The 12,783-nt window shown below is 34.7% G+C and overlaps 1 protein-coding gene across 4 annotated transcripts in view; it reads left to right on the forward strand.

Moving 5' to 3' along the window:
- Window positions 1-12,783, forward strand: part of ZNF148 (zinc finger protein 148) — a 144,664-nt gene that overhangs the window by 36,475 nt on the left and 95,406 nt on the right. For 3 of the 4 annotated variants that reach the window (XM_011950763.1, XM_011950764.1, XM_011950766.1), the window contains exon 2: window positions 9,506-9,586. The exons of the other annotated variant lie outside the window; for it this stretch is intronic. The gene's annotated coding sequence lies outside the window, so the exon portion shown is untranslated. The remainder of the gene's footprint in view (window positions 1-9,505; window positions 9,587-12,783) is intronic. 4 annotated transcript variants of the gene reach the window in all.

Raw genomic sequence — 12,783 nt, forward strand, 5'->3', positions numbered from 1 at the left:
ACTTTTGCTTAAAAATTCTTGTCAAATTCCAACATCTGATTTACCTCTATTTTGGCTTTGGTTGATTTTCTTTTCTCGTTTATGGTGTGATTTTCTTAGGTGTTTTTTTGTTACATCATGGACATTTTATCTGTTATCTTAGGAGGCTCTGGACCCTATTTACATTTTTATTTAGGAGTGGTTCCAGTGGCAGTTTAATTTTTAGAGACTTTGCAGTCTACTTGGTTTGTTTGATCCTGCTGGAGCACCCACTGGAAGGGGTTTCCCCATGCTGGGTTTCTGATTGTCTACAGATGGGAGAGGATTATGGTGGGACCCACCTACTGGTCTCTTCTTTTCTCCCCTGTCCTGGTAACTTCGGGCAAGTGAAGAGGTTCTTGGCCCAACCTGAGCCACTTGCTACGGCTGGGTCCCTGAATTTCTCCTACTTGCCTCTCTATCTCTAGGTGGAAAACAGAGTGTCAGGCCAAGTAAGGAAGAAGAGTGCTTCCTGTGGTCTTTATTGTCATTTGGGCTTCCAGTTGATCTCCTTCTCTTGATGTTTTCAGGACAACATCAGAGAGTTGTTGCTATTTGTTTTGGGGGAGGAATCTGACTATCTGAGCTACTTTCTTTTGCTAGATTGGTGGTTGGGAAATGTCAGGTCTGGGTTGTCTTCTTCTGTTGGGTGTGAGGACATGAAACACTCTGCTACTCTTTTGTTTCTCCATTCCTTGGGTCCCAAATTGGTTTGCTGCCTTTTTACCACCTTTGGATTTTCCTTTGCTTGTTATTTCAATGGTTTACAGTTGTGCTTCGTGAGTAGCGGCAGTAGGAGAACAGATCTAGGCCATTTTATCTGAACTGGAAGTTGAAGTCCCTGCATCATCTCAATCCAGTGAGTTATTTCAGCATTGAAAATAATGGTATGTAATTATGTGTTTTGTGAACTTAAAATTTATTTTTAATTTTTAATTGTTGTGGGTACATAGTAGGTTATATATTTATGGGGTACATGAGATATTTTGATACAGGCATAATAATCACATCATGGAAAATGTGGTATCCATCTCAAGCATTTATCCTTTGTATTACAAACAATCCAATTATATTATTTTGGTTGTTTTAAAATGTACAGCCTTGTTTACTTGTAAGCATTATGTAAAATGCATGCTTCACTTATAAACCACACTAAAGTTTTTGTGAGGTCAGTCATATCCTGCTCAAGAGGTTGCTAGGGAATAGATGCATACTATTTTCCTGTGCATCTATACATAAACAGAATTTTGTTATTTAGTTAATTAAAGTGAGTTTTTGAATTCTGAGCATTTTCTTCAAAGATGTGTTTAATAGATTGTATTTAAGATATTTCAACTGTTCCCATAATACGTTACTGCATTTTAGTACTCTTAAACATTTTTCAGAAAAAGACTGAAAATCTTGTATTATGCAACTGATTTATTCTAATTAATAGATTGGAAAAGGTAAGATAAATTGTCATGCAATAGCATTGCCTAGTTTTCTAATGGAGAATAAATTGGCCCAAAATAAGAAAATGTTCACCGTACATTAATAGAAGCTAGTGTTTTTGGCTGGGGACGGTGGCTCACACCTGTAATCTCAGCAACTTGGGAAGCTGAGGTGGAAGGATCCCTTGAGATCAGGAGTTTGAGATCAGCCTGGGGAAATGTAGTGAGACCCCATCACTAAGAACAACAACAACAACTACAGAATCACTGGGCTCCTTTGCAGCTACTTCTTAGTATTCTCTAATTGATTCTTACGACAAATCTCAGTTTTCCTAATCAGATTAAAAATTATTCCCTTAGCTCGGGGACTATATGATTTTTTCTTATGTTTAGGCACACCTCTACATTGTGTTCAGTGCCTAGTGTAATTCTGGGCATGTATTCTAGACAGAGTAGATCAGATTGGTTTTGGCACTGAATAAGGTGAAAAATATCAAAAAATGTACTGGAAATGGAGTATGGCTTTTTGTGGCCCACTTACAAGTTTTTAAATGACCATATTTAATTATGTTTATATTAAAACTAGTAATTCCATTCCTTCTTGTTATTTTTGACTTGTGATAGTATTTTTGTTGTTGTTGTTGTTTTTTTGAGACAGAGTCTCACTCTGTCGCACAGTCGAGTGCAGTGGCACAATGTTGGCTCACTGCAACCTTTGCCTCCCAGGCTGAAGTGATTCTCATGCCTCAGCCTCCCAAGTAGCTGGGATTACAGGTGTGTACCAGCATGCCCGGCTAATTACTTGTAATAGTATTTTAACATGTTTTTGATCACAAAGAATTGACACTTTAAAAATCAAAGTTAAATGAAGTGTTAAACTTTAATTTTTAAATGGGCATTTCTATATTCTTTTCTAGTGTTCCCTTCATTATTACAATAACTTCATGTAATAAAAATGATGAGTTTTCTCTGATTATACACATATGTATCTATCATTGTAAATAGCATCTTCATGTCAAAATTTATGTCTATTAGTGTTACACTGAACTTTAAAGATGTTTACTTTTTTTTCTGATTCCTAGAAGATTGCTAAGAGTAATGTTAAATATATCTTAATTTGAAAATGACCTTACCTGTGGTGTTATGTTAGAGTAGACATTTATTAGGAGGTGGAGGATCTGGTCGATGGCTTTTGTTTTTGATTTGGAGAGAGTCTCACTCTGTTACTCAGGCTGGAGTGCAGTGGTGCAGTCCTAGCTCACTGCAGCCTCAAATTCCTTGACTCAAGTAATCCTCCCACCTCAGCCTTCCTAGTGTCTGGGTGGCATGCACCAGCTTGCCTGGCTAATTAAAAAAAAATTTTTTTTTGTAGAGATGGGGTCTCACTATGTTGCCCAGGCTGGTCTCAAACTCCTGGGCTCAAGTGATCCTCCCACCTTGGCCTCCCAAAGTGTTGGGGTTATAGGCATGAATTGCTGTGCCCGGCCTTAGTTGAAGTCTTTGTCTTGCCACTAAGATGGTGTATAATCTTCGTTACTTAACCTCTTGAACCTGTTTCTTCATCTAAAGAACTGAGACAAACAATAATACTTGCCCAGGTAGTTGTGTGTGAGTGTTTAGGGGGTGGGGAATGAAATGTCACCTGTGAAAGCACTTTGTAAACTCTAAAGTACTTTATCAGAATATGGTTGTTTTGTCTTTGAGTAAGATTGTTTCAAAGTTTGCCTGGGTGATCTTGATCATCATAGTACAAAATGTATCAAGATTGTTTACAAAATGAATGTTTATTCAGTAAAAATTTAAGAATTAAACAGCTTTTCCTTAAGTTTTATGGCTTACTAACCTTAAAAATTAATTTACGTTATCTGGGAAAGGATTACATAGTTGCTTGTCAGTGCAGCATCCTCTCTGTGATAGGGTTAGTTTTGGAATGTTTCTTCTGGAAGCAGGTGATTTAGATTTAAAAGTTCTATCTCTTTAGTGGTTTATAGTCTAAAGTTTATAAAATGCTTACTTTTGTAGCATTGTTTATAACAGTGCTTACTTTTGTAGCATTACTTTTTCTAACATGGATGGACAGTTGGTTTCTTCTTTGACGAATATTTATTGGTTAGTTGATTTGAAAAGATCAAGGGAAGGTGAAAATTTTCACTTGATGGCTTTATTTTCTCACTTTGCTAAGCCAACTTCTATGTATCTGAGTGCTCCTTTGTAGGATTTTCTTTCTCAGCTAAGTGCAGTAACCACACCAATTGCAAAGTTTTAAAGATTGTGACTTGATTTTTTTATTTTTTTGAAAGGTGATTTCTGGCCAGGCACGGTGGCTCATGCCGATAATCACAGCAGTTTGGGAGGCCAAGGCAGGTGGATCATGAGGTCAGGAGATCGAGAACATCCTGGCCAACATGGTGAAGCCCCATCTCTACTAAAATACAAAAAATCAGCCGAGCTTGGTGGTGCGCGCCTGTAGTCCCAGCTATGCAGTAGGCTGAGGCAGGGGAATCGCTTGAACCTGGGAGGTGGATATTGCAGTGAGCTGAAATCATGCCGCCACACTCCAGCCTGGTGACAGAGCAAGACTACATCTCAAAAAAAAAAGTGATTTCTGGGGTGGTTGGTTTGAATTTACTGGGCTGTCATCCCTCCTTGGGATAGATATGGTTATGAATAATATACTATTAGGCCATTCAGATATCATTTAGTTCAAAATATATAAAGTGTAACTCCTTAGGGGGAATCTTAATAACTTTAAATTTCAAAGCAGTTATTACAAGTTTAAAGAACACGTTCATCTGTTCTTTGCATTGTCACTCTGTAGAGATTCAAAACAAATTCATAGAAATCTCTTGCCTGGAACAAGTTTTCATTCTTTTTAAAACATCATTCAAAAAGCCTCATTAAGTCATAAAAGTAAGAACTAATTTAAAAATATAACTTGACTAATGTGTAAATGTATAATGTGTAAAATGTGCTCTAGTTAAAAGATGCTAAAGGACTGTAAGCATTTTTAGTTTCAGATTCTTATACCATGTGTGCTGTAATTTATCCTTTCATTGCTTTGGGCTTTTGATTTAAAGGGCAGTGGTAGCCTTTTTATTTGATAGAGCTCCTGGGAGTATAAACAGTTAAAATGTGTAAGCATTACACATTTCATTGAAACTTTAAAAATGATTTTCTAGAAAGATTACTTTAGTTAACCAAGAACTATGTTCTTTATCAATGAATGGCTTTTCAAAGGATGATCATACTTAGGAGTAACATTAAGGTTTTATTTATTGCCTTAGAAATTTATATTCTTGACAGAATTTTTGTGGGAGTTTCTTCTAACACATCTTTTATCTGGATCTTGCTACGTTAATTCATAAAACTTCATCTTTAGCAATTTTACTTTTCTAGGCAAAGATGACAGTTAAAACATAATTTGGTGGGCTAAAAGTATACTCTGCAAACAACATAAAGATATATTTTGAAAATATTGTATCAGTAGAAACTGTCTACATGAAATGTGAAATATTTGAAAACATGAAATGTGAAATATTTGAAAATACGAAAGAAGCTCTTCCTATCTGTTGCATTGTGCATGCAGTTTTTGTAGCTCTTCTGAAGGAGTACTTCTGAAATTTGTTACTGCATTATTTTTAAACAAAGAATGGAAATTAAGTTAGATTGGACTAACCTATTTATGTTGCTAAGAATTACCATGGTGCATTTGATACAGTGTTTCATAAAGTTCATAGTAGACTTATCAGTATGTTGAAATTTCTTTTATTTTTAAGACAGTCAAGTCTTTTTCTGGAAATTCTAAGGGTAACGTAATGTTGCCAAACTCCATTTAGGTTGGTTTTGAGACCAAGTTTCACCATTTTATTAGGTTAATGTGACCTTGGGTGACTTTTCTGCATGCCTTAGTTTTGTTATCTATGATTCCATAATTAGAAAGAGAGTGTTGTATGGTGGTTAAGCTTCTAGAGCCTGATTTTCCTGGGAGGAAATTCCAGCTTTACTAATAATTTTAAAAATACTGCGTCTCTTATGTGTAAGGCACTGTTTTAGGCACTTGGGATATATCAGTGGATAAAACAGACAAAAATTTTTTCTCTTGTGTAGCTTATAGTTAGGGCAGAAAAAAAAACATAAATAAGTCGGTTGTGTAATATGTTAGGAGGTGGGCAGTACTGTGCAAAATGTATAACAGGATAAAAGGGGGATTGAGTGTATATGGTGGGATGTTGTAGTTTTAAATGGTGTGACTGGAAGAGGCCTCATTAACAAGACTTTAGCAAGACTTTGTAGTAGCTAAAGGATTTAGTTACAAAGATCTCTCGAGGAAGAGTGTTGCAGACAGAGGAACAGCCAGTGCAGTAGATTCTGCTGCATGCTGGAGATTCTGGGACAATAAGGAGGTCAGGCCACTGCTGCTGGAGTGGAGTGAACAAGGGGAGAGGATAGAAAATGAGGTCTGAAAGATGAGGGTGGGTAGTGGTGGAGGTGGTCGTTGATGGGTGGGGGATAAGCACAGTAGTGCATGTAAGGCCTTGTAGACCCTTATAAGGAGATTGGTTCTGCCTCTTTCTACTTTCATATTCTTTAGTAAATTATATAACCTTTTAGTTTTGTCATCTGTAAAATGTGAATAATAACAATACCAATCTCATAGGCTTGTTGTTTTGATTGAGTTGATACCTGTAGTGTCCTTAGGAACACTACTGAGCAGAGTCCAAAGCATATATTCATTACTTATATATTGCATATATTCTTACATGTGGAATCAACATTAAGAGATCACCTTCTTCCTTTTCTTTCGAAAAGGTAGCAAAGGAAGAGTTAATTGCTCACTGCTTTGACTTTTCCATGATAAATTGCTTATGCTTCAATTGTATCACATTATTATCACAAACATTTACTCTGTATGTGCTTATCATCCTTGCTAAATTATGAATGCCTTTGGACAGAGACCAGGGTATTTTATTATGTCTTAGGAATCTTAATGTGTTGTAAATATATATCATGTGATAAAAAATGTTGACTACATTAATGACAAAAATGTTGGCTTAATTAATACATTGGACCACCTGCTAGTAAGTATATTGGAACATTGCCAGTCTATCAAAGCTAAATAGTGGAAGGGTGGTAGCTAACGGCCTCTGCAAAATATTTATGTATTTTATTTCTGTGCCGTAATTATTCAAATTGGCATTAGTAGAAAATTTCCTTAAATATTATATAGGCATACAAGTTTGTACCATGTAAAATGAAAAGTCTTTATGTATATTATTGTATATCTATTAACATTTGCTGTCCTTGGTTGATAGGAAACAACTGCTATCTTGAGTGATAGCATAGATACAATAAAACTCCTACTTTAAAATACAATAGTTCCCTACTTACAATGGTTTGATTTAGGATTTTTTGACTTTATGATGATGGAAAAGGCATAGGCATTTAATTATAGGCATAAACTTGTTACTTTTTGGGACATAACCTCATCATAAGTCAAGGAACATCTGTATATTTTTAGTCTTAATCTGTTTATATCTGCCCAAGTGTTTATAATCAAAGATTATTTAGCCAGCAAAATGTTAAAAGAATTGCTAAGCAGGAATATTCACTGACTGCTGAAGTGGGGTAGTAGGGCAAGCAGAGAGGAAGATCTGAACTGACTTGGGTGGTTGTCCAAGTAATTTTATATCTGCGTTTTTGTATTTGCATGGTTTTGGTTTCTAGCTTAGTAGGTTCTCTTCTCCCCATTCTTGGTTGAGAGGAGTGGAAGAGGAGAAAGGGGGATAGAAGCTTGAAGACATGAAATTAGTAGATGATGCTAAATGAATTAGGGTTCCAGAGACAGACTATGTGACAGGTGACTTGGGGGTAATTGTGGGTTTACATGGTAGAGGAATGGTTGTGTGGGAAAGACATTCCAGAATTTCTGTTTATAAATTTATACTTTGAGGTTATATTATTTTGTGTGCATGCATGTTTCCTTTTCCTTCTTGCTTCACTATTTTATTTTTGTTTTCTTTTTACATATCTAAGTTATATTCTTTGATGTATGACAGCAGTAATTTAGTGCTTTCAATAAAATGTGATGCAAGAAGGTGAGTGTGCTTTTTGTGAAAATGTGTTCGACTGAATATTAAGATTTCAAAAACATTTGTCCAGTCTGTAGATGTTACTAGCTCATGATGAGTTGTGTAATAATATCCTGATTGTGGAGTAGATACATCACATCAACTTTTAAAAAGACTCATAATGTTAAAATGCATAATGTGAAGACATTTTTTCCCCGTATATAGGCTTTGCAGTGTCCTTTTCTATTCAATTTTATTCTTGTAATTAGCAATTCTAAAAGTTGGATATAGTAATGTATATAGCAGTATATGTACAGAATATATAATTATATTCTAATAGAATATTATATTCTAATAGAATACTGAACAGCGGCAGTGTAATGCAGAAACAGTTGTTAAAAGAAGAACTTCAGACAAATTTAGCAGAGCGTATCTGTGCAAACAACTATTCATAAATCAGGCAGCACTCTGAACCAGAAGAGGTTTGGAGACCTCCACCCAGCAACATAGGCAGGCAGTATTTATACACAGAAAAAGCAAGTGACAAGCAGAAATAGCTTGATTGGTTACCTCTTGGCATTTGCCTTATGTGGACATAGTCTTATCAGGTGACAGTCTGTAATTGGCTGAGGCTTGGCTACTGTGATTTGCTGAGACTCAGCTACTTGTTACAAAAATATACTCTTAAATTAGGTAGCAGTTTGTTTACATAGTAAGTTAGGTTTTGTTGGCTACCCAGAGAGGCAGCTTTAGACCTAATTTAACATAATTTTGCTTTACTTCACCCATTTTTAATAGTGTCAACTTAATAGTATAGTTTTATAGCTTTTATTATCCTTTTGGTACTCTTGCTATAGAAGTATGTACTTAAAATAACTTTGCATAATTGAGAGGAATGACATATATATGCTTTTGAATGCTTGGCTACAAAACATTGAGGCAGGCAATTAGGAGCTTAGTAGAAATAAAGTATTTTAAAGTAGATTTTTTTGCTTGTAACTAGCTCAATAACAAAGCTACTGACTAGCTAAGTACTGGAAAATGCTAAATTATCAGAAAGACTGTACTGTTTGTAGTTTCTTGATAAAGCATATGTAAATACAATCTTGAGTTCATATACTTGGTTATTTTCTAGAGATTATCAATTTCTAGAAAATACCCTGCTTTTACATTTATGGCTTTTATTGATGTGCAAGGTATTTATGGATCCCTAAACTTGTATTAGGACTGTTACATAAAATGCTTTACCTATTGTTTCTGAATAAAATTATATTTGGCTTGTTCCTTATTTCTGATAATTCAACTTTCAGTCTTCATTACTTTCATTTAATATACCTGGGAAAAATCCCAATTACATGAATAAAGTGATCTGTGGTTGGTATCAATGCAATAATACCAATGTGGAATGTTAATTTTCTGTGTTAGTCTCTGCTAAAAGGTCGATTATAGCATGATGTTTAAAAAATATTGATGGACCATTTTAGCGTTATTAAATACCTTTTGCTTTGAACTTTTAAGATGCTTATGTTTGTATTTTCAAAAACTGCATCCTTAATATATTTAGATTTTTTCAGCTGAGGGAAATGTTACTGTAAGAGTTTATCAAGAAAATAGTGCTATTTGAGTGTTGGAGAGTATCAGAATATGATTTTAATGAAACACATTTGTGCTTTCCTTCCTATTTTAGGATATTTAAGATGATTGTCAAGGTTATTGTCCTGACTTCAAAGAAATCTTAATCCTTCACTGGAAGTTAAGTTTGAAAAAGTCCAATTTGTATCTGAGTCATTGTTGTAATATCATTTAGCATTGATGGGTCATTGCACTCAGACTAAGTGTTAGTTGTTACTAATTTTATTTAACAGTATGTACCATGGAAAGAATTTTGTTAGACTTAGGACACTTAAATGTAACAATTTTACCTGACTTTAAGACTATGTTTAATTCTGATTCTTTTGGGGGATAACCTGTATTTGTGTACTTTTGTAGGATAGAGGGAGGAATCAGCAGCTTGAAAATTTAAGCACGTGATCTGGCGGGATGGGCATTTGCCTGACATATTTAATGGAGGTAATTCAGCATTGTTTGACTCAATCTTTAATTTTTACCTGTGATAGATGCTCATGTTGCTACACATACTTACAATAACTGTTGGGTATAAGTGTGCATTTATGGCCAATCCCTTTTCTTTTTATATTCATGTAAATAACATGATATCACTATTATAAATATTATAAATAATATGTAGATGTGGACATACGTACATAGAAAATAACATTGTTAATTTTATAAGATGAAGTCCATTATCTTCTCTTAAGATTACTTGCATATCTTCTTTTAGGCCTCATTTCCTTTATGTTAGAAAGGCAAATGATCCTCTCCTTTCTTGTTGGCCTATGTTGGTGCATATATTAAACCTATGCTTTTATCTTTTGTACAACATGAAAGAAAATATCTAACAGTTTTCAAGGAGTTTACATATCTGTCGGTGGCACATACTCATGTCAATTTTGAATGATCATAAAATTATTTGTTGTATTTTTAATTTTTTAATTTTTTTTTATAGAGACAGGGTCTCAACTATGTTGCCCAGGCTGGTCCTGAACCCCTGAACTCAAGTAGTCCTCTTGCCTCAGCATCCCAAAGTGCTAGGATTACAGGTGTGAGTCACTGTACCCGGCCTGATCATAAAAATTTTGAAGTTTCTCTGTGCATTTTGGAATTTGTTTTTTGAGAATTTTTTTTTTTTTTTTTGAGATAGGGTTTTGCCCTGTTGCCCAGGCTGGAGTACAGTGGTGTGATCTTGGCTCACTGCAACCTCTGTCTGCGGGGCTTAAGTGATCCACCCACCTCAGGCCTCCCAAGTAACTGGGACCACAGGCACAGGCCACCCTACCTGGCTAACTTTTGTGTTTTGTTTTTGTTGAGATAGCGTTTTGCCATGTTGCCCAGGCGAATCTTGAACTTTTGAGCTCAAGCAATCCATCCGCCTTGGCCTCCCAAAGTGCTGGGATTATAGACCTGAGCCACTGCGCTCAGCCTGAGAATTCTTTTTCACCTTGTAGATTGAAATTATTTGGAGTTTCAGTGGCCATATTTTAGGATTTTCCTAGTTTTTCCTCATCTTCTGATAATTGTTAGGTTCAACATTTTTCACTTCTTTACTCATGTTTATTACAATAGGTGTATACACTTAGGCAATAGAGAATGTTATAACATCGAGAAAAGGCTTTCCAACCCCTCCCTATTCAATAATCGTTGTATATCCTTGCAGACAATTTCTATACATATACAAGCATTTATGTGTGTGCTTATATTTACACATTTTTTTACACAAATGCGATCACACCATATTATTCAGTAATATTAAAAAAATAAACTTCCACATTTTTGCAAATCATTCCTTCTCATTTTATGCTGCATAGTATTCTAATATTTGGACATATCATGATTTTTCTAACTAGTCATCTACTTAAGGATATTTAGCCCCTTTTTTTTGCTATTGTAAATGATGACGCAGTGAATATTCTTGGGTACACCTTTGCACATATTTAAAAATGTATCTGGCTAGGTGTGGTGGCTTATGCCTGTAATCCCAGCACTTTGGGAGGCCAAGGCAGGTGGATCACTTGAGGTCAGGAGTTCGAGACTAGCTTGGCCAATGTGGTGAAACCCCAGCTCTACTAAAAATACAAAAATTAGCCAGACGTGGTGGTGGGTGCCTATTATCCCAGCTACTCGGGAGACTGAGGCAGAAGAATTGCTTAGACCCAGGAGGCGGAGGTTGTGGTGAGCCAAGATGCCACCACTGCATTCCAGCCTGGGCAACAGAGCAAGACTCTGTCTTAAATTAAAAAAAATTATATATATATATATATCTGTAGTATAAATTCCGAAGGGAAAAATTATTGGACTGAAGATTATGTACATTTAACAATTTGGTGGATAAATTGCCTAACTCTAAAAAGAAGGCCAAATATCACTAGTCTGTGAGAGAGGGGATCTCTGTATCTCTTTGACAACACTAGCTAGTGTTAAACTTTTTAATATTTGTCAGTTTTTTGTTGATTAGCTTTGCTTTTCTTACGAATGAGTTTGAAGATTTTCCCCCTTATTATTGGCCATAATGTATGTTTTCAGTTACCGATTTGGTCATGTGCTTTGCCCTTTTATGGAGCTCTTTATGTTTTTGTATATTAAGGAAAGGAGCTTCTTGTCATTTTTTTTTTTAAGTTTTCCAGTTGACAATTGTATACACTTATGAGGGTGTAATGTTTTTTATTTTTACTTGACACATATATAGTGTATATTTATGGTAACATACATGGTGTATATTTAAATTTTATACACTATTAAAAATAGTGGATGTTCACAATAAACACTTTTTCTGTATTTTGTTACATGCTTACATTGTGTAATGATCAGATCTGACTAATTAGAGTATTTTCATCACTTTAAATATTTACCATTTCTTTGTGAGCCTCTTGTCATTTATTAGACAGATTACTTTTGCTCAAGTTTTGCTCATCTTTTGATTTTATTATTTTGCCCAACAGAAGTTTTCATTTTTTATTGTTGAATATACTAATCTCATCTTCCATGACTGAGGTGGGCAGTGGAGAACAGTTCTGTGTTAGATTTAAAAGGTCTTTATCATTGATTATAGGGCTCACTTTTCCCTTCAGGTTATAGCATCTCTGAATAACATGAATCTCTAACTTATCATACGTTGACTTTTGTTTCTTTTTCTTCTTTTTCCTAAATTAGTTTGGCCAGGTGTCTTTAGGAAGAAAATGAATATACATAAATAATTATCTTTTAAAATATAAATAATAGGTATTGGGACTTATGATGGAAGAAGAGGTATACATTCATAATGACAACTACAAAGTTAAAATGCCTGGGAGCGTATTACTTAAAAAAAATTTGAAACTCTATGGAAGAATAAGAAAGAGTATTTGAATCAGTTCACAGTTTTTGATAAGATATATATGAAGCTCTTCAAATATATATTTAAAGCTGTATATTTTAAGTATTGCTTTAGCTGCATCCTGTAAATTTTGATATTTGTTTTCATTTTCATTCAGTTAAAAATATTTTCTAATTTCCCTTTACATTTTGTCTTTGTTATTTAGAAGTTTGAAGTTTAATTTCCAAATGTTCGTGGATTTCCCAGTTTTTTAGTTGATACCAAATTCAATTCTTGTATGGTTAGAGAACATATAAATGTATTTTTTTTTTTTTTTTTTTTTTTGAGACGGAGTCTT

This window comes from Colobus angolensis, unplaced genomic scaffold (genome assembly GCF_000951035.1).
Source record: "Colobus angolensis palliatus isolate OR3802 unplaced genomic scaffold, Cang.pa_1.0 Scaffold31, whole genome shotgun sequence".
NCBI classification, from domain to species: Eukaryota; Metazoa; Chordata; class Mammalia; order Primates; family Cercopithecidae; genus Colobus; species Colobus angolensis.